Below are 27,907 nucleotides of genomic sequence, written 5' to 3' on the forward strand. Positions count from 1 at the left end.
TCTCCAAAACACAATACAATAGAGGCAGATACTGGTCCACATGATTAAGCATGTATTTAATGTAGCAAAAATGACATTAACTAGTTTTTGACCAAATGAGCAGTTACTGCCTTTTTGCTTGGTAGGGCAGTATAGTACTGTCATATTACTGCAGTATATAAGAAGTACATAACACTACACAGCTCTTCCTCCAGATACAATAAAATACTTTTAAAATTGAGGTGTACATCAGTGGTACCTATGCATTTTATACTATGAGACTGGGAGAGTCATTTAAAGTGAGGTGAACTTGGTAAAATGTCAAGTTTTCCATCCTGAGGGCCGTATTGCCAGTTAGTCCTGTGGAGGTCAGGGCCGTCTGTCTAAAGCTGCAGGGTTGTGGTCTGCTGGGATTGCAGCTCTCACACCTTAGCCTGGCTGTTACCATGCCTACAGCACCTGCCAATCAATGCTCAGAAATGCCTTCAGGCATCTCTCACGGAGTGATCTGTTGCACGGAGAGTAATGTGCTGAGAGGAAGTGTGTATGCGTGCGTGTGCCCCCGCATTCATGTGTGTGTCCATGACTTTTTCATTACTAAATGAGGCCTAGTTTTAATCAGTGGCTGTGCCTAATTAATTGCATAATGACAAATAGAATGAGAAGGTCCTTAAGACAGGTGTTGCTGTGTGTTTTCTGCTGTCTTGGTGACCTTAATTGGTCAGGATTAATTGTCAGTGTTAATAAACCTCTCTTTTCCATTCGTCTTTGTGCACAATTTTCAATAAATGACCCTTTCTCTTGAGTTTCAATTCTCACTAATTAATATTATTATGAATTATTCTGCTTCGTTACCAACCCAGAGCTAGACATGAAGACCTTGAGTAGGTTTAGATTGGAGGTACATAAGGACACGTTCCATGTGTATTTAATAAACATGGTGTTTGTGCAGAACAATGTTAGTCTCTGAACAGTTGCACTGAAATTGACTAGAGCGACAGATAACCTGAGGAGAATCAACACACTTCAATGCTGTCTTGCCTCAGCACATTCTCTCTAGTGTGTTGTATGTCAATACATGTTCAGGCGTTCATGGTATAATTCACTGACAGGTTAACTTGACCCTAGAAGTTTTTTACTTACGAAGACGGAGAAAGAAACCATGAACGGGGGATGAGATCTTATGGTCATTTATGGGACAGTTTTCTCAATTTCACTCCGAGTCATCTAACAGACCTCGAAAAGCTCTCTTGGATCAATGTAGCCTATTGAAAGGGTGACTGACCAATAAACCTTGGATAGAGTGTCAGTCTTGTCCTGTAGATATACGCACAGAGAGACACACAATAAAATATTGGCACACATGTAAGTGCTCGTCATTGTGAAAACCTGTGTGAATGGCCGTGTCTGAATATCCGGAATTGTGTTCACGTAAATAGAACGTTTCTTAGTATATGACATGTCAGTCTGACTGGGTTTGTGAGAACATGTTTGTTTAAGAGAGTGTGTAATGTCACTGCTCAGATGAAAGCTAGTCAGAGAACTTTAGATCAAAGACACTGCACACAAATCTAATCCACTATTTCCCTTTGGAGGGGAGAGAGCACTCATTGTTTTACAGTGTCTTAGAGATGGATAAAAGATAGTGACTAATCAAAGTATGGTGTTTTTAACAACATCCTTATCACGTTAAAGCCTCATGCTGTGCGCTGGTTTAGACGTGAGTCACACCTCACAAACCCTCAAGAGTGGCTCTGTCTATGTGCACCTGCTTAGCAACAGAACATTAGATAATGATGACTTACCGTTAAGGACAGCGCCGGGGTCCCTCAGCCTTTCAGAACACTGCCATTATATCTATTATTGCTGTGTTACATTAATCTGCTCCCTAATGGAAAACCTGTTAAATGGGGACAATCTGCTGCATCTGGAGCTGGGTACATTTAGTGGCTTTAATGTTCTCTAGCATCACAAGAACCAGTCCAGTCCTCCAGCTCTCTGAGAAGATGGAGCACGGACTAATTAGCAGCCATGTGGATTTGCCCTCGTTAAGGAATTCTAATGGATATATTAATCTCGTTAGACGCAGAAACACGCACTCAGCATCACTGTTCCCAAGACGCAAACAGTGATGTTTAAAGGATGTTTATTCCATGTAGTAAAGTTTAAACCACTAAACTTCTAAGTGTCTCAAACAGCAGCAGAAGTGGTCGTTTACATTAGTAATGGGTGTCCTTTTGACTTAACAGACACTGCAACTGTCTTTTTAGTTTTAATGGCTTTGACACTGTATTAATAGCCCAACAGCTGGGAAAAACTGTATTCATGCCCGCTCAACACCTTGTAATTCATGCAATAACTAAATATTTGTAGTTTTTATGATGACATTGTATTAATAAGTCAACCCTGGGAAAACCTGGAAAGTTAAAAAGTGCAAAGGGAATCCTGCCAACTCAACATTTTGTTAGAGAATACCCAACACAATGTTGGCTTATGGTGTCCTATTTAGGACGGTATGAAAGGAAATGCAGAGTTAATTCATTATGTCTTTGCCTTGGGCCTGGTGGAATAGTCATTATGTCTTTGCCTTGGGCCTGGTAGAATGGAGTCATTATGTCTTGGGCCTGGTGGAATAGTCATTATGTCTTTGCCTTGGGCCTGGTAGAATGGAGTCATTATGTCTTGGGCCTGGTGGAATAGTCATTATGTCTTTGCCTTGGGCCTGGTGGAATAGTCATTATGTCTTTGCCTTGGGCCTGGTAGAATAGTCATTACGTCTTGGGCCTGGTAGAATGGAGTCATTACGTCTTGGGCCTGGTAGAATGGAGTCATTACGTCTTGGGCCTGGTAGAATGGAGTCATTATGTCTTTGCCTTGGGCCTGGTAGAATGGAGTCATTACGTCTTGGGCCTGGTAGAATGGAGTCATTATGTCTTTGCCTTGGGCCTGGTAGAATGGAGTCATTATGTCTTTGCCTTGGGCCTGGTAGAATGGAGTCATTACGTCTTGGGCCTGGTAGAATGGAGTCATTACGTCTTGGGCCTGGTAGAATGGAGTCATTGCGTCTTGGGCCTGGTAGAATGGAGTCATTACGTCTTGGGCCTGGTAGAATGGAGTCATTATGTCTTGGGCCTGGTAGAATGGAGTCATTACGTCTTGGGCCTGGTAGAATGGAGTCATTACGTCTTGGGCCTGGTAGAATGGAGTCATTATGTCTTGGGCCTGGTAGAATGGAGTCATTACGTCTTGGGCCTGGTAGAATGGAGTCATTATGTCTTGGGCCTGGTAGAATGGAGTCATTATGTCTTGGGCCTGGTAGAATGGAGTCATTATGTCTTGGGCCTGGTAGAATGGAGTCATTACGTCTTGGGCCTGGTAGAATGGAGTCATTATGTCTTGGGCCTGGTAGAATGGAGTCATTATGTCTTGGGCCTGGTAGAATGGAGTCATTACGTCTTGGGCCTGGTAGAATGGAGTCATTACGTCTTTGCCTTGGGCCTGGTAGAATGGAGTCATTACGTCTTGGGCCTGGTAGAATGTAGTCATTATGTCTTGGGCCTGGTAGAATGGAGTCATTATGTCTTTGCCTTGGGCCTGGTAGAATGGAGTCATTATGCCTTGGGCCTGGTAGAATGGAGTCATTATGTCTTTGCCTTGGGCCTGGTGGAATGGAGTCAGTGAATATTTCAGCACATTAGCCTGCTTTCATTAGCAAACTCGCTAAAATGTGTATATAGCTTTGCCTTGTAAAGTTGAGGATGCATTCGTCCATGGTAAGGAAATCTGGCTTTTAAACATCACATAAGCTGAGCCACAGCGTGCCATGCTACATGGCTTTTCTTGATGCTGTCTTTATATAACCAACCAAAGACCAAGATGGTATAGGCCTACTTGTACTGTATAGCTGTGGGTGATGGTCAAGATATAGGCCTACTTGTACTGTATAGCTGTGAGGTATGGCCAAGATGGTATAGGCCTACTTGTACTGTATAGCTATGAGGTATGGCCAAGATGATATAGGCCTACTTGTACTGTATAGCTATGAGGTATGGCCAAGATGATATAGGCCTACTTGTACTGTATAGCTATGAGGTATGGCCAAGATGATATAGGCCTACTTGTACTGTATAGCTGTGAGGTATGGCCAAGATGATATAGGCCTACTTGTACTGTATAGCTGTGGGTGATGGTCAAGATGATATAGGCCTACTTGTACTGTATAGCTGTGGGTGATGGTCAAGATATAGGCCTACTTGTACTGTATAGCTGTGAGGTATGGCCAAGATGGTATAGGCCTACTTGTACTGTATAGCTGTGAGGTATGGCCAAGATGATATAGGCCTACTTGTACTATATAGCTGTGGGTGATGGTCAAGATGATATAGGCCTACTTGTACTGTATAGCTGTGGGTGATGGTCAAGATATAGGCCTACTTGTACTGTATAGCTGTGAGGTATGGCCAAGATGGTATAGGCCTACTTGTACTGTATAGCTGTGAGGTATGGCCAAGATGATATAGGCCTACTTGTACTATATAGCTGTGAGGTATGGCCAAGATGGTATAGGCCTACTTGTACTGTATAGCTGTGGGTGATGGCCAAGATGATATAGGCCTACTTGTACTGTATAGCTGTGGGTGATGGTCAAGATATAGGCCTACTTGTACTATATAGCTATGAGGTATGGCCAAGATGATATAGGCCTACTTGTACTATATAGCTATGAGGTATGGCCAAGATGATATAGGCCTACTTGTACTATATAGCTGTGAGGTATGGCCAAGATGGTATAGGCCTACTTGTACTGTATAGCTGTGAGGTATGGCCAAGATGGTATAGGCCTACTTGTACTGTATAGCTGTGGGTGATGGTCAAGATGATATAGGCCTACTTGTACTGTATAGCTATGAGGTATGGCCAAGATGATATAGGCCTACTTGTACTGTATAGCTATGAGGTATGGCCAAGATGATATAGGCCTACTTGTACTGTATAGCTATGAGGTATGGCCAAGATGATATAGGCCTACTTGTACTGTATAGCTGTGAGGTATGGCCAAGATGATATAGGCCTACTTGTACTGTATAGCTGTGGGTGATGGTCAAGATGATATAGGCCTACTTGTACTGTATAGCTGTGGGTGATGGTCAAGATATAGGCCTACTTGTACTGTATAGCTGTGAGGTATGGCCAAGATGGTATAGGCCTACTTGTACTGTATAGCTGTGAGGTATGGCCAAGATGATATAGGCCTACTTGTACTATATAGCTGTGAGGTATGGCCAAGATGGTATAGGCCTACTTGTACTGTATAGCTGTGAGGTATGGCCAAGATGGTATAGGCCTACTTGTACTGTATAGCTGTGGGTGATGGTCAAGATGATATAGGCCTACTTGTACTATATAGCTGTGAGGTATGGCCAAGATGGTATAGGCCTACTTGTACTGTATAGCTGTGGGTGATGGCCAAGATGATATAGGCCTACTTGTACTATATAGCTGTGAGGTATGGCCAAGATGATATAGGCCTACTTGTACTGTATAGCTGTGAGGTATGGCCAAGATGATATAGGCCTACTTGTACTGTATAGCTGTGGGTGATGGCCAGGTCGCAGTTGTAAATGAGAACTTGTTCTCAACTGGCCTACCTGGTTAAATAAAGGTGAAATAAATTTTTTTACAAAAATACTGTATAGCATGTTGTAACATGCGCCGGTGTAGATTTCACCATGAAATGCTTACTTAAGACCCTTTTCCCACCAATACAGAGTTAAAAATCAAGAAAAATAAATAATGAAATAGTAACACAATAAAATAAGACTATATACAAGGAGTACCGGTACTGAGTCAATGTGCAGGGGTATGAAGTAGAGGTACTTGTAGGTAGGGGTAAAGTGACTAGGTAATTAGGATAGATGATAAACAGTGCAGCAGCAGCGTATGTAACCTAGCAGCAGGTAGCCTCTTAGTTAAGAGCGTTTCGGTTGCTGGTTCAAATCCCCAAACTGACTAGGTGACATATGCCGATGCCCTTGAGCAAGGCACTTAACCCTAATTGCTCCTGCAAGTCACTCTGACAGAAAATGTGTGTGTAGCGTCAACATGAATGTGTGAGAGCATATGTAGTGTGTGTGTGTCAGGGTTTCCGTTAAAGAAATGTGGTGCCGGACAACGTGACCGGGAAGATTTTGATTTACCAGCCATTTGAGAAATTTTGCTAACACATACAGTACCAGTCAAAGGTTTGGACACACCTACTCATTCAAGAGTTTTTCTTTATTTTTACTATTTTCTACGTTGTAGAATAATAATGAAGACGTCACAACTGTGAAATAACACACGTTTCTAACTGAGATGAAAATCTTAGAAAAGGGGGAATCTAAAGATGCAACAACTACAATGGGCTGACTAGGATTGTGTATTTGGCTTCGGGACAATGAAAGAAAGTTGATATTAAAACCAATAGAACAGGAGAGAAATGGCGTGTGTGTAGTGAAGATGGACACACCTATAGGCTATCTCCAGAATGCATGCGCTCAGCTCTCCACAATCCACTCAGCTGTCTCCCGCCAATTCATGCGCTTTCATTCTTTCAGGTGAATTGTAGGACACCTACTGTATTTTTAGGGATGTGACATCATTTCGCTGCTAGACCGTTACTCTCAGGCTTCCTGTTGTGGGGAGTACCTTTTGACCTGGGATAAATCCAACTGTTGGAGATGTGTTGTTTCTGTGTTACATTGTAGATTGATGCTGAAACCCTCAGGTTGTGTTGAATGAGTTACAACCACCTACAGCAGGCATCTTGAACTAGATCATTTTTTACAGTGGCTGTTCAGGGGGCCGGAACATAACGACAAATCATTTGTTAGCCCAAACAGATATAATATTTGACTAAAACCTAATAATTTCAAACCTGACTTACGTTTGTTTACGATCACTTTAGGAACCACCGTTCCATTACATAGACTGACCAGGTTAAAGCTATGATCCCTTATTGATGTCACCTCTTAAATCCACATCCACCAGTGTAGATGAAGGGGAGGAGACGGGTTAAAGAAGGATTTTTAAGCCTTGAGACATGGACTGTGTATGTGTGCCATTCAGAGGGTGAATGGGCAAGACAAAAGATTTTAATTTGGAACAGACGGGCCGCCAGTTGGGGAACACTGGCCTACCGTACTTTAACACGGCTGTTGCCCTGACACCAATATTGAATTGAGGGCCTCCTGAGTGGAGCAGCGGTCTAAGGCACTGCGTCGCAGTTCTTCATGCGTCACAACAGACCTGGGTTCCATCAGCCGTCCGCGACTGGGAGACCCATGAGGCGGCGCACAATTGGCCCAGCGTCGTTAGGGGAGGGTTTGGCCAGCCGGGATGTCTTTGTCCCGTCGCGCTCTAGTAACTCCTGTGGCGGGCCGGGCGCATGCACGCTGACACATTGGTGTGGCTGGCTTCCGGGTTAAGCGAGCGGTGTGTCAAGAAGCAGTGCTGCTTGGCAGGGTCGTGTTTCAGAGGACGCATGACCTTCGACTCTCCTGAGTCCGTACGGGAGTTGCAGCGATGGGACAAGACTGTAACTACCAATTGAACATCATGAAAATGGGGAAAGAAAGGGTACATAAAAAAATATATAACAATATTGAGGTGAAGCAAAAACATATACTACTCCAAACCCATGTCTATCTCAGGCCTTTTAAACAGCATGTTGATAGTAATGTGATAGGAATATTTTATTCACTGTCATATTTGTGCAATTAATAAAATCCTTAAAATGTAAATGTGTGAAAAGAAAGTCACTGACACTGCAAAAAGCAGAGAGAATGGTTAGCCTTCTCCAAACCAATCCCACCTTCATTAACCTTTAGCGAGTGCTAGCAGAGCTGTGCTGAATAAAATGATATTGATTCCCAGGGTGTGGATGGTAAGGGCAGTAGAATGATACACCAGAGGACTGTTCTCCTGGTATTGAGACAGACAACGAAGAGTGGCAGCTCACAGACTTGTGGGTGTGAAGGGTAGCAGAGAGCAAAGGTTCACAGCTGTGTCTTCATTCCTGTATGTTAGTGCTCTACACACGTGTTCAGTGTCTCTCCCTGGCTGCTTTGCTGTAATGAGCTACTAATGTGGCACCTTGGGTGGCTGAGCTCAGCTCGTCATTGGACAGCCTGGCAGAATGCAAACTGGGAGAAGATGAAGAGGAGACATTTAGAGCCAGAAGGACTGTTCACATCTGTACTGTGTGTGTGAGGGTGTATTTTAGTTTGGGAATAAAAGTGTAGCCTAACTGGCTGTCTGTGAGTCATCCCAGACAGATGGCTGTCAGACCGTTTAGGACCAAACCCAGGCCTGCTCTGGGATCAGCCGTCTGCTTTGAGCTTCTACTTTCTCTAAAAGACCTGCTGTTTTCTTTGATTGGGTCTTCTACTTTCTCTAAAAGAGCACAGTTTCTCTCTTAATAATCTACTATGTTCTCTAAAGATCAGCAGCTCTCTCCATACAATCTCTTCGAGAACAGCCTGTCTGCTGGGTTTGTAAAGGCGTGATTTTTCGATGTGCTTGTTAGGTTTGGAGTGTTTTTATGGTGAACGCCCTGAAAAAATACAGTATCTGTTGCCAGGAGCTTTTCACACAGCCTAGTGGATCTGCTGAGGTCGGTTTGTCATTGCTACTGGCGCCGATGGAGTGTGTGACCCAGGCCCTGTCTCTCTCCACTGGCCTCCCTCTGACGGATGCCCTTTTCTGGGTCTCTTCCTTCTATCATCTACTCTGGTTCTGTTGACGTAACGACCACTATACCACAGCCTTAACGTAAGATCCTATGCGTTACTCAGACCTCCACGTATATCATACACTGATGTCAGAGGCATTTGCATGAACTTCAGAGTTATGGCTTTGAGTTCACCTGGGTCACTCTCTTTATACCAATGTTGGCAGGGGAAGTGCTGTTTAAGGCCATAAATCAGGTGAATGGCTATTTACCCTGTCAGAACTGAGCTATGTCTGAGGTACATGGAGATGTATTGCTGTGTCGAGATACTAGAGAATGTCGTCTTGGCTTACCTAAACCAGGCCCTATGCACTTTTCTCAGACCTACAGCTGGATATTATAGTCTCTGTGACAGTGAGGGCATCGAGTAACAGTCAGGATTATGATGACTGGAGATATGACATGGTGGTGTTTAGCAGCCTACATGGTGTACACACACACACACACACACACACACACACACACACACACACACACACACACACACACACACACACACACACACACATACACATACAAAGCTCTCCCTCGCCCTCCATTTAGCAAATCTGACCATAACTCTATCCTCCTGATTCCTGCTTACAAGCAAAAACTCAAACTGGAAGTACCAGTGATGCAGTCCATACAGAACTGGTCAGATGATGCGGATGCTACGCTACAGGACTGTTTTGCTAGCACAGACTGGAATATGTTCCGGGATTCATCCAATGGCATTGAGGAGTTTCCCACATCATTCACCGCCTTAACTAATAAGGGCATTGGCGACGTCGTACCCACAGTGACCGTACATACTTACCCCAACCAGAAGCAAGCCTATTAGACGAGCTAAGTATCGTCTTTGCTTAATTTCAGGCTAGCAACACTGCATGAGAGCACCAGCTGTTCCGTATGACTGTGTGATCATGCTCTCCGTAGCAGATGTGAGCAAGACCTTTAAACAGGTTAACATTCAGGACGCGTACTCAGAACATGCGCTGACCATCTGGCAAGTGTCTTCACTGATATTTTCAGCCTTTCCTGGGTCCAGTCTGTAATACCTTCATGTTTCAAGCAGACCACCATAATCCCTGTGCCCAAGAACGCCAAAGTAAACTGTCTAAATGACTATATCCCCGTAGTACTCACGTCTGTAGTCATGAAATGCTTTGAAAGGCTGGTCATGTCTCACATCAACACCATCATCTCAGACAACCTGGACCCACTCCAATTCATATACCACCCCAACAGATCCACAGATGAAGCAATCTCTATTGCATTCCACACTGCCCTTTCCCATCTGGACAAAAGGAACAGCTATGTGAGAATGCTGTTCATTGACTACAGCTCAGTGTTCAACACCAGTGCCCCCCCCCCCCAAGCTCATCACTAGGCTAAGGACCCTGGGATTAGACACCTCCCTCTGCAACTGGATCCTGGACTTAAAGAAGGGCCAACCCAGGTGGTGAGGGTAGGCAACAACACATCCGACACACAGATCCTCAACACAGGGGCCCCTCAGGGGTGCGTGCTTAGTCTCCTTCTGTACTCCCTGTTCACCCAAGACTGCGTGGCCACGCAGGACTCCCAAAACCATCATTAAGTTTGCCGACAACACAACGGTGGTAGGCCTGATCACCGAGGATGATGAAACGGCCTACAGGGAGGTCGTCAGAGATCTGGTAGTGTGGTGCCAGGACAACAACCTCTCACTCAACGTCAGCAAGACAAAGTTGCTGGACTACAGCACGCCCCCACATTCACGTCCAGCGGGACTGTAGTGAAGCAGGTCGAGAGCGTTTTCTACCGCACGGAAATCCGCACAGATGGACCGAGTTTGGGACCAATACACTCTGAACAGCGTCTCCCCCCAAGCCTTAAGACTGATAAATAGTTTGTCCAGGTAGCTATTGCTTAACTATTTAACTACCTGCATTGACCCTTTTTCACATCTCTCTTGACTCATTACGTGCTGCTGCTGCTACTGATTTTATCTATCCTGTTGCCTAGTCTCTATCTCACACACACACACACACACACACACACACACACACACACACACAACAGTGTACTGCATAATATTGTGCCACTATCTTTATCAAACTCAATTATTTGCCTTGAATTTATTTGCTCAGTTGTTTGGCTGACTAGTTAGCAATGTTTCCTCAAATGTTTTCAGCACTGAGCAAATTTCAGGTCTGCTGAGCGCAAACTTGAACGTTGCGATAATTCTGTGCAACTTCTGGTGCACTTTTACTGTGAACACTGATGCTGTGCCAGCTTTAAGTTACAGTTAGAACAGTAGCCTACTTGGCCATTGTTATATCATTCAGCCTACAGTAGCAGCCAATGTGTGGTGTTCAATATACACCTACATTCCATGAGACTTTTGGAAAAAAAAACATTTAGGGATTGACATTAACCTGTTTATTCACTTGTTCTTCAGAGGAGGTGACTGAAAATGTTGTTTCATGCAATAAACCACTTTACAAAATAAAATGCACTATTCTCATACCATTATTACAGAGAATCAGACAAATTATATTTTGCCTATTGGCTACTTGGCTTATTCAAGGCCGTCTCAAAATACAACACTTCCCCAAAATACAACACTGCCCTTTTAAGATGTAAAAAAAAAAGCTCTTTACCTGACTTGCTTTTCAAAGATGGCTAGAAATGCACACGTGGTGCTCTTGTAGGAAGCAACCACTCCCTTACTGTTGACTAGACATTAGCAATAACTGAGCAAATAACTCAATAATTACCAAAGAATATGAACAAATGTACACACCTGGCTACATGCAGCTCTCGCTTTGATCTCATAAAGCACATCTGCTTGCGTCCACTCATGCTGTAAACATAGTCCAGTTCAAAGTGAATGGCACAGATCCATATATGGCAATGGTCTATTTGCATAATAGGGATCCTGCAGTGCTGATTGGTTATGGCGCACCGGTCTGTGTAGAGTATGGACCTGAGTAGAGTATGGGTCTGAGTCGTGCCTGTCAATGCAATAAATCCTACTCCAATCTCTTGCATAGTATGTTTTGTTTTGATATGTTGCATTGAAAGTGGCAGATATTGCATTGATTCGATCACAATTTCCACAGTAGAGGGAAACGTTGTTAGTGTTAACTAAAGGGAAAAACTAGGAAGGTGAGTGAAGTTCAAACTCGTGATTCTCTGCACAGACATATTTCTTCTGCACGCACACGCACAGCTTACATTGAACATTGCTGGTTAGTTGATTGTACTACTTGATCAAGGTTGATTAACCTGCCGTGTTGGAGTGTGGGTAGAGCTGAGTGACATTGACTGTTCGTTGTCGTCTTCAGTGTATTTGAGTTCTGCATAACAAGCTGTGGTTTTCCTGCAGTATACATCAGGGAGCTCGTCAGTCAGAACACCTTGCTTCAGTCATTTTCTATTAAGGTATCTTTACTTTTACTCAAGGATGACAATTGGGTACTTTTTCCACCACTGAGTCCAGGTAACTGTCATACTGCAGCTGGGGAAGCTGTGCTAGACTGGAGACCATGCTGCAGATTGTGTGCGTGCGTTCATGTGTGCGGCAGTACATTTACATCTGTGTGTGTGTGTGTGTGTGTGTGTGTGTGTGTGTGTGTGTGTGTGTGTGTGTGTGTGTGTGTGTGTGTGTGTGTGTGTGTGTGTGTGTGTGTGTGTGTGTGTGTGTGTGTGTGTGTGTGTGTTTTAGGGTAGCTTTGTGTAACTGAGCATGAGAGTTTCCGTGTTCCTATTTTCTTGTGGAATCATGGTGTGTGACTACATAAACCAATGTCTTTCATGGGTCGTAATTGAGATACTCTGTGTGGAACTTACATTTAAGACACGTTGTAAATCCAGTTCAATGATCCACTGCATATTGATGTGGTCGGCATTCTTAAAGGACACTGCATCAAATGGCACCCTATTTCCTTTATAGTGCACTCTATTTTTTATTAAAGCCCATAGGGCTCTAGTCAAAGTTAGTGCACTATATAGGGAATAGGGTGCCATTTGGGACCCAGACATTCAGTACTGTACAGTAGAGTTTACAGAGGAAGACGAAGCCAGCCTGATCAATGCTCTCAGGGGCCCGTTCATATTGAAAACTCCAGCCGAACGCTGCCCCATATTTAAAAATAAATAAAAATAAAAATAAAAAAAACATTTGAGCAACATTTTGATCAGATGGGCAATCCCTTTGATGTGAAACTCACCGACCCAAGCCTTGCTTCTCCTCCACCCGTGATGGATTCATTAACAGGGCAGGGTACCGGGGCACCTTTCCCCCTCTTCGTCCTTCTGTCTCTCTCCTTCCATCTTCTGTCCAAGTCCTATCAGTATATAAGTTCACTATTCAAATAACTTTGTATAAACTTGGACACGTGTTTGCTGCGCAGGGGCTGTGCCGGTGGTGTGTGACACGGGAGGGAGATGGAGGAAGTAGCTACTGGATCGCGCTAGTTAGATCATCTATGGCATTTACAAGTTTGTCTGTCATCCCATTTGGCAGTTCCTGTCTTTACTGCATCACATCGATGTAAAGAAGCTAGCTAGTTAAGGCTATTTTGCTCCCCACACTTGTCTACAACAACTCCATTCAGATTAAACAGCAGCCTACCTGTTTCTCATTTAGCTAACTTATTGCCGTAATTTTAATTCAATTTTTTTGCATTGATTAGAGATCTCCCACTTCATGTTGCTAGTCATGGAGCCTGTGACTAGTGCCAGCAAGCTACATGCATAAAACCTGTGTAGGCTGTACGGCATGTCTTTTTGGGGCACACACCATGGCTGTATATATGAAATGCACACGTCATAAAAACTACATTCAAAAGATTTTTTTCTTTTTTAATAATTTCAAATGTCATGGTTTATTCTTGTGTGTAGCAATGTCACAGATCAATGCCTTTTCATTAAAATAGGCATATGATTTTCCTCAAGATATTAGAATACTAACTTCCATTCAGATATTCAAATAACCGTGGTCATCCCTACCCATCAGTGCTTTCTTCTTATTCTCTGCGCCATCCAGCCTTCCTGTCTGGACTGCCAGGACTCAGGGCTGCATGCAGCACTTCTCTTCATCCTGAATACATACATATGGTATCTGAGGAGCCCAAAACAAAATGGCTTCTGGCCTTTCTTAAGCTGGCGGTAGTTTCAGTACTTCTGTCTTTCTAAATCTGAGGCTATCACTAATGTTAGCTGCTGTGTGTTGTCACTTATCTGAGGGGGGGGGGGGGACTATTCAGGGGTCTCGTATCACAGTGTATTTTCTACTAGAACGGAGGAGACAGCTGCCTGTGTTTTCAGCCATCCAGACACAACACACTGGAGTAAAGATGAACAATTAGCTCTGTGATGAGTTTCTCCCTCCGTCTATCAGCCTGGGGAATATGGCCCCACAGAGAGAAAGTCAATGCTATCAACTCTGAGTGAACGCTGTCTCTCCCTGCAGTGTTGTAGCGAGACACATTCTTTCTGATATGATTAAAAACATATTCAGTGTGTACATTCTGCACCACTTGGTATGGAATCATTTTATAAGTGAAGCTGTTTATTATTTCATATGCCTCTGTGTAGAGGATCATATCTGTCACAGGTTAAAAGCCATGTTTCTTACTTGAGTCAGCTCGTTCTTATAGCTTTAAGAAAAAAGACCTGTACTTTAATTGCCTAGAATTTGAAGAAGGTCTTGTTTGAGGCATTACAATGATTGATTGCTAATTGAAAACGTTCCGTTCCCGGCTGGAGTCCAAGCCCGCATAACCCTCTCTTATGCATTACAGCTTAAAACAGTGCTGGAGTGTGCACCTCTATCTCTCAATATCGGCCACAATTTAAATGGATATTTGAATGATGTACAGTGCCTTCAGAAAGTATTCATACCCATTATTCCACATTTTGTTACAGCCTGAATTCAAAATGGATTCAATAGTTTTTTTTCCCCTCTCACCCATCTACACACAATACCCCATAATGACAAAGTGAAAACATATTTTTAGAAATGTTTGCAAATGTATTGGAAAGGAAATACAGAAATATCACATTTACATAAGTATTCACACCCTTGAGTCAATTTGTAGAAGGACCTTTGTCAACCGTTACAGCTGTCAGTCTTTCTGGGTATCTAATATACTCTAAAGTATCTAGAAACATCCACACCTGGATTGTGCAATATTTGCCCATTATTCTATTCAAAATTCTTCAAGGTCTGTCAAATTGGTTGTTGATCATTGCTAGACAACCATTTTCAGGTCTTGACTGACTCACTCTCTGCTTGGCTGTAGTCCACAGTACCAAGAGGCTTGTGGGAGGATCTGAATCCCACTTGGGATATTTGTACTGTACATTATGTTCCATTCAACATTAAACACACACTCCCAGTCCCAGTTCACTACCAGATACACTGGTATCAATTAGACCACTCAAACCCAGCTGTTTTTGGTTTAAAAAGAGTAAAGGAATAGAGAGAAAAGGAGAGAAGTCCTCTAGAAACTCTATAGCAGAGTGTAAGGAAAGGTTTGCAATGTTTAGCCACGTTCTTCTGTGATTGGGCTTTCATCTTAACATAATATCCCATTCCAGACCCCCTCGGCTCTGGCACTCCAGAGCCCCCCCCCCCCCCCCCCACACACACACACAGTTCAATATTTACAATCCAAGGGTTGTCACGGTATTTTATCCCAATGTTCTTCATTAAGAGAGCGGCACACTGTACGATTTACACCTCTGTCTGAGACGGGATCCAAATAGAGGAATAACAGTCTCTCTGATAAGCCATCTGGGAATAACACTCTCTCTGATAGGCCTCCCGGCTGGCCTGTTGAATTATGCATCTCACATCTCTAACTTTGTGCCTAAGTGGACCAAACTGTGGTTGCAGTCTCAGTACAACAGGAAAGACCCTGGGCTCTCTGTGTCCTCGTTTGAATCAAAGCCCAGAGCTTTCTGAGGGCCAGCGCTGGCCCCACTGTCACCTCCACTATGATATCAGCTCTAATTGGAGTTGACATTTGGAGGTCTCACACAGGTACTGGAGGACAACAAGTAGCTATGTTGAAATCTAGTCGGTCTGTTTCTCCACTGACTCGAGAGGCAGACAGAGGAGGATGTGCTGTCTAGGTATGAGCTCTTTTTGAAGCTCCCTAAATTACATATTCAAAGTTGAAACAGTGTAAAGCACCTCTAGAATTCCCTGTCTTCTGCTTCTCAGCCAGGGGAGATATGGTCTGTAGGTTTGCGGATGAAGACGTGTGTGAGTATTGAAGACCTTACTCAGCTCTTAGTCTCATTCAACATCTCTCTGTCTCTTTCTGCCCTCCTTTCTCTCTCTCCACATCTGTCATCTCATTGAGAGGTGATGCAGGAATCCCCCTTTTTAACTCAGCACCACGCTCACAGCAGCACACACATCAAAAGATACTCTTCCTGTGGTTCTCGCTCCTGTCTCGTGCGCTCTCTCTCAATTCAAAGGGCTTTATTGGCATGGGAAATATGTTTACATTGCCAAAGCAAGTGAAATAAACAAAACTGAGAAGAAACAAATTCAATAACAAACTACTAGAACTTACTGGAAGCGTTGTAAGGTTTCAAAAAGATAGACATTTCAAGCATCATATTATCAGCTATGTACAGTGTTTTAGCAATATGCAAATAGTTGTAGTACGAATGGTGGGGTAAGATGAATAAACGTAAGTATTGGTAGTATTTACAATGATGTTTGTGCTCCACGGATTGCCCTTTTCTAATGGCAATGAGCCACATCTTTCTGCTATGACTTCACATTATGGTATTTCACCTAACAGATATGGGAGTTTATACATTTTGCTAAAATCCTGTCTTCTCTTGAGAGCCAGGTCTGCCTATAGTGACCTCTCTCAATGGCTAGGGTAGGCTATGCTCACTGAGTCTGTTACAGTGGTCAGGTATTCTGCCACTGTGTACTCTCTGTTTAGGGCCAGATAGCATTGATTGATTCTTTCCGATGTGTCAAATAGTTCACTTTTTGCGTTCTCATAATTTGGTTGGGTCTAACTGTGTTGCTGACCTGGGGCTTTGTAGGATCTGTTTGTTAGTGAACAGAGCCCCAGAACCAGCTGGTTGAGGGGACTCTTGTCTAGGTTCATCTCTCTGTAGGTGAGGGCTTTGTGGTGGAATGTGTAGGCATCGCTTCCTTTTAGGAGGTTATAAAATTGAACAGCTCTTGTCTGGATTTTGATAACTAGCTGTATTGTCTTAATTCTGCTCTGCATTCATTGTTTGGATTTCGCATTAACACTACGTATATTTTTGCAGAATTCAGCAAGCAGTCTCTTAATTGATCGTTTGTCCCATTTAGTGAATTCTTGGTTGGTGAGTAGAGGTCACAACCATAATGGGCAATGGGTTCTATAAGTAATTGAAGTATTTTTAGCCAGATCCTAATTGGGATGTTGAGTTTTATGTTCCTTTTGATGGCATAGAAGGCCCTTCTTGCCTTGTATCTTAGATAGTTCACAGCCTTGTGGAAGTTACCTGTTGCGCTGATGTTTAGGCCGAGGTAGGTATAATCATTTGTGTTTTTAGGGCAACAGTGTCTAGATGGAATTTGTGGTCCTGGCAACTGGACCTTTTTTGGAACACCATTATTTTTGTCTTACTGAGATTTACTGTCAGGGCCCAGATCTGACAGAATCTGTGCAGAAGATCTAGGTGCTGTTGTAGGCCCTCCTTGGTTGGGGACAGAAGCACCAGATCATTAGCAAACAGTAGACATTTCATTTCCGAGTCCAGTAGGGTGAGGCCGGGTGCTGGAAATTGTTCTAGTGCCCTCGCCAATTCATTGATATAAATGTTGAAGAGGGTGGGGTTCAAGCGGCATCCCTGTCTCACCCCACGGCCCTGAGGAATAAATCTGTGCTTATTGCCAATTCTAACTGCACACTTGTTGTTTGTGTGTATTGATGTTATGTCATATGTTTTTCCTCCAACACTGATTATCATCAATTTGTATAGCAGACCCTCATGCCAAATTGAGTCAAGCTTTTTTGAAATCAACAAAGCATGAAAATACTTTGCTTTTTGTTTTATTTGTTTGTCAATAAGGGTGTGCAGGGTGTATACATGGTCTGTCGTAAGTTCTCTCCCCCTCTTTCTGCCTGTCTCTTTCTGCCTGTCTCATTTTCCACCTCCAGTCGTTTCCACTGACCCACAGCAGCTGCCTCTCTGTGGCTGTCACAGCGGGACTTGTAATGATCTGCAGCACTCTTCCACCCCTTCACCATCCTGCTATCTGTCATTTCTTCCCCTCTTTCTACCTTTTCTCCTCTTTCTAGAAGAACACATTCCCTTACTCACATTCCTGGGTGAAGTGTGAGAGCAGTGTGCCCCCCACTTGATTGGGTGGGGCTCAAGAATGATTGAATGGAAGGGGGAGGGATGGTGGACCTCTGGTTTTACGATTCAGTTGCTTGCTCATTCATTATGTACAAGGACTAAAAGCCATCTAAGTCAGGTGAGGCTCCCAGCAGTTTCATTAAACTCAGTATAAAGGAGATATTGATCCACTGTGGTGAGAGCGAGAGAGCGCAGAGAATTGTGTTTTATAATTGATTTCAGAGGGAGGCAAAAAACCTTTGAAGTTTTACAGATGAGAAAAAGGTGATTGGGTTGCCTGGCGTGTGTGTGTTGGCTGGAGTGTGTGTGTGTGACATTGTGCAGCAATTTCTACTACTTTCTCTTACTCCTAAGTTAACTTTAGTATATAACCAATGTTCTGAGGTTTCCCATAGACCACAATAGGGGAACAAGGTTTTGCTCAGGTTCCTGCTCGCAATGATAAATGTGTGAAAGCCACAGTTCACACCTTTCCCTGAGCTACTCTCTTCCTTCTCTCCATCTATGCATCTCTCTCTCTGCTGAAGCTCTCTCTGCTGAAGCTCTCTCTGCTGAAGCTCTCTCTGCTGAAGCTCTCTCTGCTGAATTTGATGGTCAGATCAGAGGATCTCTGTCCATCTTCCTTGGCTGTAACCACCTCCTCTATGCTCTATTGATCTATCTGACACAATACAAGCCTTTTATAAGGGTTGTCTGGCAATCCACTCTGATTCCATGTTCATTCTCTCCTTCTCTCTTTCTGTAGTTCTGCTGCTGATGTCAGCCCCACTTGGTCATATCTCTAAAGACGATCCTCCATCCTGTTTATTGATTCCCAGTTATTAGGACATTTTGTCAGGTTTGTCATTAAGTTACACTGTATCACAGATGGTATCTAGATCACTGTTAATTTCTGTTGTTTCTACTACATCAACAACATCCAACAAATTACATTTTCTCTAGTTTGAGGATGAATCTTTACATCTGAGGTCATTGTGCACCTCTGTTGGTATTGTAGAGGCACGGTGCTTGTACCACCAGGATTGTGGGTTGGATTCCCACTGGGGCTATCCATAAGAAAATCTATGCATGCATGACTGTAAGTGGCTTTGGATAAAGGTGACTGCCAATTGGCGTATATTATCATGGAGTTTTGATGAACTGGGCATAGACTCTGTACCTGAGCCATTCTCTGATACAGGAAACTAATGATCAAGTCAAGGGTATTCTTATAGGTGTTGTTGCTGAAACTCCTTTAAAGGACAAAAGTCTCCTCTGCTCTCCAAAAACATTCATCTTCAGGACCTTGGCGACACCCACTCAGACAAACAGAAAATGACTCCACAGAGCCAGGTTTTGTCAAGTGTTTTGGGGAGCCTGATGGATTAAATGCAGGGATCCCCCTCTTCCTCCCCCCTCTTCTTCCCTCTCTTTCGGCTCTTTCATCTCTACATATCTCTTTGACACATAAGGACAGGCATCCATCTCACTGGGAAAATGTGATCATTTGCTTGGCAACCTCCGATAGATTGTTTTCTCTTTCCCTCACTTCTCTTCCGATATAGTATATCATTCCCTTGTGTGGGTGGAGGAGCAGGACGTGGCAACGCTTCACATTTCACAAGAGCTCCTGCACCTAGTTGATACAATACTGTCATGCACTAGTGGCTTCTAGACAAACAATGACGGTATTAGTTGTGGTATAACGTCACATTAGGATGTTTTACATCACTGCATTTATTTATAGGGGACAATGCACAATAATAAACATCAATATTACAATAATGCAACATCCATGTAAATGTGCCGGGGTTAGCCAAAAGCTCATTTGCACATGTAGTCCCCGGGCAGGTAAGAGCCTTTACACAGCCACAATACAAATACTCACTAAAACAACAACACTATCATCAACTGTCATCTTACATATGAGGAACCACAGGTAACTCACGTGTACAGGTTTGGATAGATTTGAGCCATGTTTTCAATTTCAATTTAAAAATACAATAATCAATGCAGCTTCTCAAGTCCATAGGCATTGTAACTCTAACAGAGAAGGCCGATTGACTGATTTTTACTCTGTCGAAGGGACAACGCAATCCCCTCTAGTTACTGCCCTTGTTATCCTGGAGATGCTTTCCTTGAGCATGATATGTCGGCATGGGGGTGGAGGGGCAAGACCTTGCAGGATCTTAAAGACGAGGCTTGCATCTACATACTGCTTAAAGCTATCCAGACTAAATAAATTATGTTTGTAAATGAAATGACAGTGGTGGTAACTGTTTGATTTATGAAAAATCTTAATTGTTTGTAGAGGGATTCAATTGGTTTCAGAATAGTAGCTCCTGCTTGTGATCAGCATGTGAGGCAATATCTCAGATGAGAGAAGATCATGCAGCTTATATAGTTTAGCGCCTTCAGAGGAAGGAAAGGTCTTATAAACCTAAAATTGGATAATCCAAACTTGACCGTGTTAACCATTAACTTGTGTTAACTTGTGGGCAAGCAAGTGGGAGATCATTTATATAGATGGTAAACAGAAGCGGGCCTAATATTGACCCTTGTGGGACCCCAATGTTATAGTAAAGAGAGTCCGATTGAGTGTCCCCCCCCCAAACAAACCCTTTGACTTCTGTTTGTCAGATAGGAATACATCCATCTAATAACTTCAGTGGACACTTCAAGGGAGGATAGTTTGGATAGGAGGACCTTATGATTCACTGTATCAAAGGCCTTTTTAAGATCCAACAAGACTGCACCGACTTCACCACCTATGTCCAGTTTTAGATTTAATGCACCCCAGAAAATAACATTTGGTTGTTTTGGTAGAATGGTTAGTTTTGAATCCAAATTGCATTTGATGTATGGAGTTGCCCTGAATGAGGTGATCACTCAGATGATCAGCCTCACATCTTTCAGCTACTTTTGATAGCACTGGAAGAATGCTTATAGGTCGGTCATTTTCCACCAGTGTTTGGTCATCAGATTTTAAAACGAGTTTAACTGTAGCAGACTTCCAAGCATTGGGGAGGAACCCATATTTGATGGACAGATTAACTAGATGTAGAATAGGAGCAATCAGAGAATATTTATCTCTTCAGCAATACAGTGTCTAGACCAAATTCATATTTTGTTCTAGAGCTCCTGAAGAAGCTGCTAATACCGTCCACTGCAATTTCAGGAATTCTGAATATTGGTTTATTATCTATGGGAGTAAGAACTGTGGTCTTGGTCGAGCCAGTTCCCTGACAGTTTACCAAAAAATGTAAGCTATGAAATCGGAGTCTTGAATTAGAATCCCATTTTTCAGCTCCTCTCCCTGTTTGTTGAGATTTTCCCAAATCACTTTGCCATTTCCTTTTGCTTCATTGATCACGGTAAGAACTCTGCTTTTGCTTTTTTATTTTCCTTACCACCTTATTTCTCAGTGCTGTAAATGTACGTCTGTCATCATCTTGACCAGACTTCAGTGCTTTTTTCAAGGAAAGATCCCGTTCTCTCATCCTTGTTGAGCCATGTTAGAGAAGTTTTCCGTCTTGGCTAGCGTTGAAATTTCCTGGTAAAAAGAGTTATCCACTTTCTCATTAGCTGACAAATGTTCTGTATCCAGACTCTGGGTCTTCATTGCTTAACAGATCAGACCAGTCAATTTTACTTATAGCTGCATCATAGTTACTCTGGTCACTTTTCAGATTTTTTTTTATCGTACTGTTGCACATTAATATGGTTGTTAAATCTCTTTTTAGTGAGCTTTCTAACCACCAATGTAACATTATGGTCAGATATGCCAGTTAGTAAGTTACTGGACTTAGTTATTCGATCATGTCTGTACATTCAAGGTCATTGGCATGTTTCCATATGATACGTTTGCATTTAAAGTTATCTTTCATGTACATAAGCAATCCACCCCCTCTGCCCTTTCCCCTGTCCCTCCTGAATATGGAATATCCAGGGACATTAAAGGCAGAAATAGGAGAAGATTTCTTCAGCCATGTCTCAGGGAAACAGAAAAAATCAAGCTTAGTCATTAAATAAATGTTCGACCTGTTCATTCTGAAAAATAATGCTACAAATATTGATGACCTCCCAATATTCCTCTAGGCTTGGAATGAGGGTCCCAGAGTATTTTAGCCTGATTAACGGTTTGAAAAATACCTCAGTTAAGGGAACTGAGTTTGTCTCGAAGGTGTTTTTTGGGGACATGTGTCAAGAGTTGGCATTAAAATTGTATTATCTGCAGACTGCTCATTCTCTTGAAAAGCCATGCTAGCGACAGAGGTTATGCTCACATACACACATGTCCTTCTCTGAACCCGATAATATAGGCTACTCAACTATAGATTATTTCAATCATTCATGTTCCACCATTCATCAATGCTTTTGGTCTGGATGGCTAATTAGGGGGCTTCTCTACACTTCTCCCAGAATTACATCCTCCATATTAGCTGTGTTTTCTGCAGGTGACCTAACTCCAGACTCTGATGGGGAGCTTGGTACCCTGGACAGCTTTGGTGTCTGTTGATTCCGGATTGTTTGAATGAAGGCCAGCATTGATGTTTGGCTGCCTTCTGAATTCTGCAGAGAGTTGCACCGCCTTCGGGGTCCCTTATCATCCTCAGAGTTTTCTATTAGGTTATGATTGTCACTGATCTCAGTAGCCACTATCCCAGCTTAATTTTTAGCATTTTTCTTATTCTTGGAATGAGAGGTCACTGTTGTGAACCAGACTCTGGCTCACCAGGTACCAACTCCAATGTTTCATTCACTCCGTCTTTGTCCTTGGGAGCCGAGGAGTAATCATCTTCAACCTCAGTATCACGTTGTCATTTCAGCTGAGATATGTGATAAGTCTGCCCTGCCGATGGGGACAGTATTGTTGTCCTGCACATAGTGTGAAAAAGTTTCCTCTATGCACCTTATGTTGTCCAATGTAGTAGGACTGTACTCTACCATCTCCTGACCCCCTCTAGCGTGGGATTGTGTCAGCCAGTCCTGTCTAAGCGCAGGGCCTTGTCCATCATAAAATACTTTGATCCAGTGAGGGCCCATCTTTACAGATTGTGTGATGGGTGCAGCTTCAACATATACAAAAGGATCCCCACTGGAGCAGTTTGTAAGTTGACCCTTATATCTTATCATGAACTTCATCGCCCACACACCCCTGCACACTGACTCGGTACCGGTGCCCCCTGTATAGAACCTCGTTATTGTTATTCTTATTGTGTTACTTTTTTATTATTACTTTTTATTTTAGTCTACTTGGTAAATATTTTCTTAACTCTTGAACTGCACTGTTGGTTAAGGGCTTGTACAGTGAGGGGAAAAAAGTATTTGATCCCCTGCTGATTTTGTGTGTTTGCCCACTTACAAAGAAATGATCAGTCTCTAATTTTAATGGTAGGTTTATTTGAACAGTGAGAGACAGAATAACAACAACAAAAAAATCCAGAAAAAAACACATGTCAAAAATTTTATAAATTGATTTGCATTTTAATGAGGGAAATAAGTATTTGACCCCCTCTCAATCAGAAAGATTTCTGGCTCCCAGGTGTCTTTTTATACAGGTAACGAGCTGAGATTAGGAGCACACTCTTAAAAGGAGTGCTCCTAATCTCAGTTTGTTACCTGTATAAAAGACACCTGTCCACAGAAGCAATCAATCAATCAGATTCCAAACTCTCCACCATGGCCAAGACCAAAGAGCTCTCCAAAGATGTCAGGGACAAGATTATAGTCCTACACAAGGCTGGAATGGGCTACAAGACCCATCGCCAAGTAGCTTGGTGAGAAGGTGACAACAGTTGGTGCGATTATTCGCAAATAGAAGAAACACAAAAGAACTGTCAATCTCCCTCGGCCTGGGGCTCCATGCAAGTTCTCACCTCGTGGAGTTGCAATGATCATGAGAACGGTGAGGAATCAGCCCAGAACTACACAGGAGGATCTTGTCAATGATCTCAAGGCAGCTGGGACCATAGTCACCAAGAAAACAATTGGTAACACACTACGCCGTGAAGGACTGAAATCCTGCAGCGCCCGCAAGGTCCCCCTGCTCAAGAAAGCACATATACATGCCCGTCTGAAGTTTGCCAATGAACATCTGAATGATTCAGAGGACAACTGGTGAAAGTGTTGTGGTCAGATGAGACCAAAATGGAGCTCTTTGGCATCAACTCAACTCGCTGTGTTTGGAGGAGAAGGAATGCTGCCTATGACCCCAAGAACACCATCCCCACCGTCAAACATGGAGGTGGAAACATGCTTTGGGGGTGTTTTTCTGCTAAGGGGACAGGACAACTTCACCGCATCAAAGGGACGATGGACGGGGCCATGTACCGTCAAATCTGGGGTGAGAACCTCCTTCCCTCGGCCAGGGCATTGAAAATGGGTCATGGATGGGTATTCCAGCATGACAATGACCCAAAACACACGGCCAAGGCAACAAAGGAGTGGCTCAAGAAGAAGCACATTAAGGTCCTGGAGTGGCCTAGCCAGTCTCCAGACCTTAATCCCATAGAAAATCTGTGGAGGGAGCTGAACGTTCGCGTTGCCAAACGTCAGCCTCAAAACCTTAATGACCTGGAGAAGATCTGCAAAGAGGAGTGGGACAAAATCCCTCCTGAGATGTGTGCAAACCTGGTGGCCAACTATAAGAAACGTCTGACCTCTGATTGCCAACAAGGGTTTTGCCACCAAGTACTAAGTCATGTTTTGCAGAGGGGTCAAATACTTATTTCCCTCATTAAAATGCAAATCAATTTATAACATTTTTGACATGCGCTTTTCAGAATTTTTTTGTTATTCTGTTCTCTGTTCAAATTAACCTACCATTAAAATTATAGACTGATCATTTCTTTGTCAGTGGGCAAACGTACAAAATCAGCAGGGGATCAAATACTTTTTTCCCCTTACTGTAAGTAAGCATTTCACGGTAAAGTCTAAACTTGTTGTATTCGGCCCATGTGACTAAAAAGTTTGATTTGATCGATCTCCCCACCACCTTACATCCAGTTTTAGCCAGAAACTCAGTCACAACACTATCTGCTGATTCAGGTAGTTCTTTAATTGTAACTTGAATTGAGTTCTGGTCAGCCATGTGCGACTTCAAACTGAAAGGATTATTCTCTTTGAACACAACATGTTTTCCTCTGACTGTTATTGCTCTGATCAGAAGCTTTGCCTTTGCTTCCTTACTGAGAAGATATGTATACGCAGAGCTGACCAAGTGGTTTGGATGAATTTCATGTGTGAGACTGTGGAAGAGCTCCTCCTCCTTAATGGGGTTGGCTATGGCCTCCTCCTTTGTTAGGATTTTTCTCTCCATGATAAGAATAGGTAAAACACTCTCCTTTGGGGCATTTCGACCCCCAACCCTGTTCTCATTTTCCTTAACATCAGTTTTTGCATCGCTGGAAACAGCCATTTTAATTGTAGTGTTAATGATGAAAGTAATTTGTTTAACATTGAAATATATCAACAAAACTATTCAGCATTATACAGTGAGGATACTTCTTATTCAATAATTGATGGATGGTTGATCCTCAAATAGGTATTTCCTGGATTCAGTGTTCTCCAGCTATTGAAGCTTCCCAGCTGGGCCAAATACCCATACAAAAAGAGATGTCAAAACGCAACAAAACAAAAATGTTCTGCTTCGCTCCGTTTCTGGACTGTTTTCAGAGGTTTACAGCTGGGAAGGAACTTGTTTATCATAGATTACAATTGTCTTGTATTGCACAGATTGTTGTGCATCTTTCTGCATTGAATAGACTGACTTGTAACAGCTCTGTAGTGAGAACAAGCGTTCTTCCTTTGATGTGTCAGTTCATATATATATATCTGAAGGCCTCAGGGTATTGTAGCATGGTGATGTTTGTATTCACACAACACTGGTATTGTTAACAGCCTTTTAACATGCTCCTGTTCTGCACACCTGTCCTCTATTCACCATCATGTATTTGGGGAAAGATGTTGTTAATCAGAAAAAAGGTTACCGTACTAAATAAATTAGCCTGCTGTTATCTGATTGACCAGATCTTTCAGTTTGTCCCTAATCACTGATCCAAAGTCAATGTTTTTACATCCTAATGGTTCAGGTTGGATAGATGTCGTTAGGGGGAACTTGGAGTGAGCAGAGCAGTGTTTGGGTCCTCTGTCAAAGCAGCCATTTGTAGCTCTACTCTGCACTATAGGGTCTTCTCCTCCACTCAGTGTCTGTCTGTCTGTCTCTCAGCTCACAGAGCCAGAGAAGAGGAGCTGTCATCCTCAGGGAGGTATGGAGACTTACACAGACATGTCAGTCAGTCATCAGTTTGATAAAGTCCCATCAACTGAGCCTCATCCCCTCTCTCTGTCATCACAACAACACCTGGCTGTCCTCCCCACTGGCACTGCAGCTCTCCATCAGAGGACAAGTCAACCATTGGAAAGTCTAACCTTTAAGAAATGTTAATGGTCCCTATTTTGAGTTAGAGGGCATGACAATCTGCCACATGGTCCATGTTGATTGGCAGCAGAGGAGGATCTGGTCTGGTTGACTGCTAGTAGAGTGTCTGAGTGTACACTATAGTGTACAAGTGTAGCTCTATATAGTCTGTGTAGTGTACACGTGTAGCTCTATATAGTCTGTGTAGTGTACAAGTGTAGCTCTATATAGTCTGTGTAGTGTACACGTGTAGCTCTATATAGTCTGTGTAGTGTACACGTGTAGCTCTATATAGTCTGTGTAGTGTACACGTGTAGCTCTATATAGTCTGTGTAGTGTACACGTGTAGCTCTATATAGTCTGTGTAGTGTACACGTGTAGCTCTATATAGTCTGTGTAGTGTACACGTGTAGCTCTATAGAATCTCCTTGTTGACTGACAGAGTGTAGGCCTTATACAGAAGGTGGATCTGCCCTAGGTCAACCTCCATACAATATTTCACTGTCTGTGTTGACTGACAGTTGAGTATTGGTCAATATGTCCTTGTTGACCGGCAGTAGACTCTTTCTGTGGAAGTGGACGTGTCCTAGATGTCCTGTCAGTCTGTCTTGTTTCTGTTTGGTCTGGTGACACTCCTGAGCACGTCTCCCCCGACAGCCACTTGACAGTCAGCCATGATGTCACATGGCCATGTCACACAGCCATCACAGACAGTCACATGCTCAGTGTCAAAGAAAGCAGGTTGTCATCACTCTGAATGGACAACCTTGGCCTTCTATTCGGTCAACAAAAAAGGACCATCATGAATTGAATTTACACAGACCTTTGTGCTTGTGAATGTTGCCTTTGCAATAACACTGTCTCTAATTGAAGTATTGGTAGCTTTATTGATAACACCACAAAGGTGACACCACCAAGCTGGACCAATGAAACCATTAAAATAGGTAGTTGACCTCCAAGTGTTACCTGTTGTCATGGGAAACAGCCTATCAGAGTTGCCCTAGCATTGATTCCTGCATGGAGATTGATGGACAGATAGAGGAGCAGAATTCATCCTTCATGACATCCTTGTCAAGTAGAATAAGCCAAACAGAAAGTAATCTCTATCTCCTCTCCTGTAATGAATCTGCAAAGCCTTTGTTATCAAGAGGTACAGGTGTGGAGCGTTCCAGGCATGTCTGCTCCTTCCTCTGGTCATGTAGCTCTAAGTGCTGTGTGTAATAGCTGTTAGCTGGGAGGGTCAAACACACACACCATCAGAGCAGCAGCAGCCTTTTCTTCAACTGGAGATAGACCCAATGAGTTAAACGTTGCTGGATGCCAGTTATCAAGAGGGTGTTGACATTGTTGGGAGACACAGTCAGGGTGTCTGGGAGTTTATTTTATTAAGGTGGCCT

At 43.1% G+C, this 27,907-nt stretch overlaps 1 protein-coding gene across 5 annotated transcripts in view; it reads left to right on the plus strand.

Annotated features, from left to right (window-relative positions):
* Window positions 1-27,907, plus strand: part of LOC106604462 (ecto-NOX disulfide-thiol exchanger 2) — a 312,275-nt gene that overhangs the window by 171,032 nt on the left and 113,336 nt on the right. The gene's annotated exons all lie outside the window — the stretch shown is intronic.

This window comes from Salmo salar, chromosome 05, assembly GCF_965601325.2.
Source record: "Salmo salar chromosome 05, fSalSal1, whole genome shotgun sequence".
NCBI classification, from domain to species: Eukaryota; Metazoa; Chordata; class Actinopteri; order Salmoniformes; family Salmonidae; genus Salmo; species Salmo salar.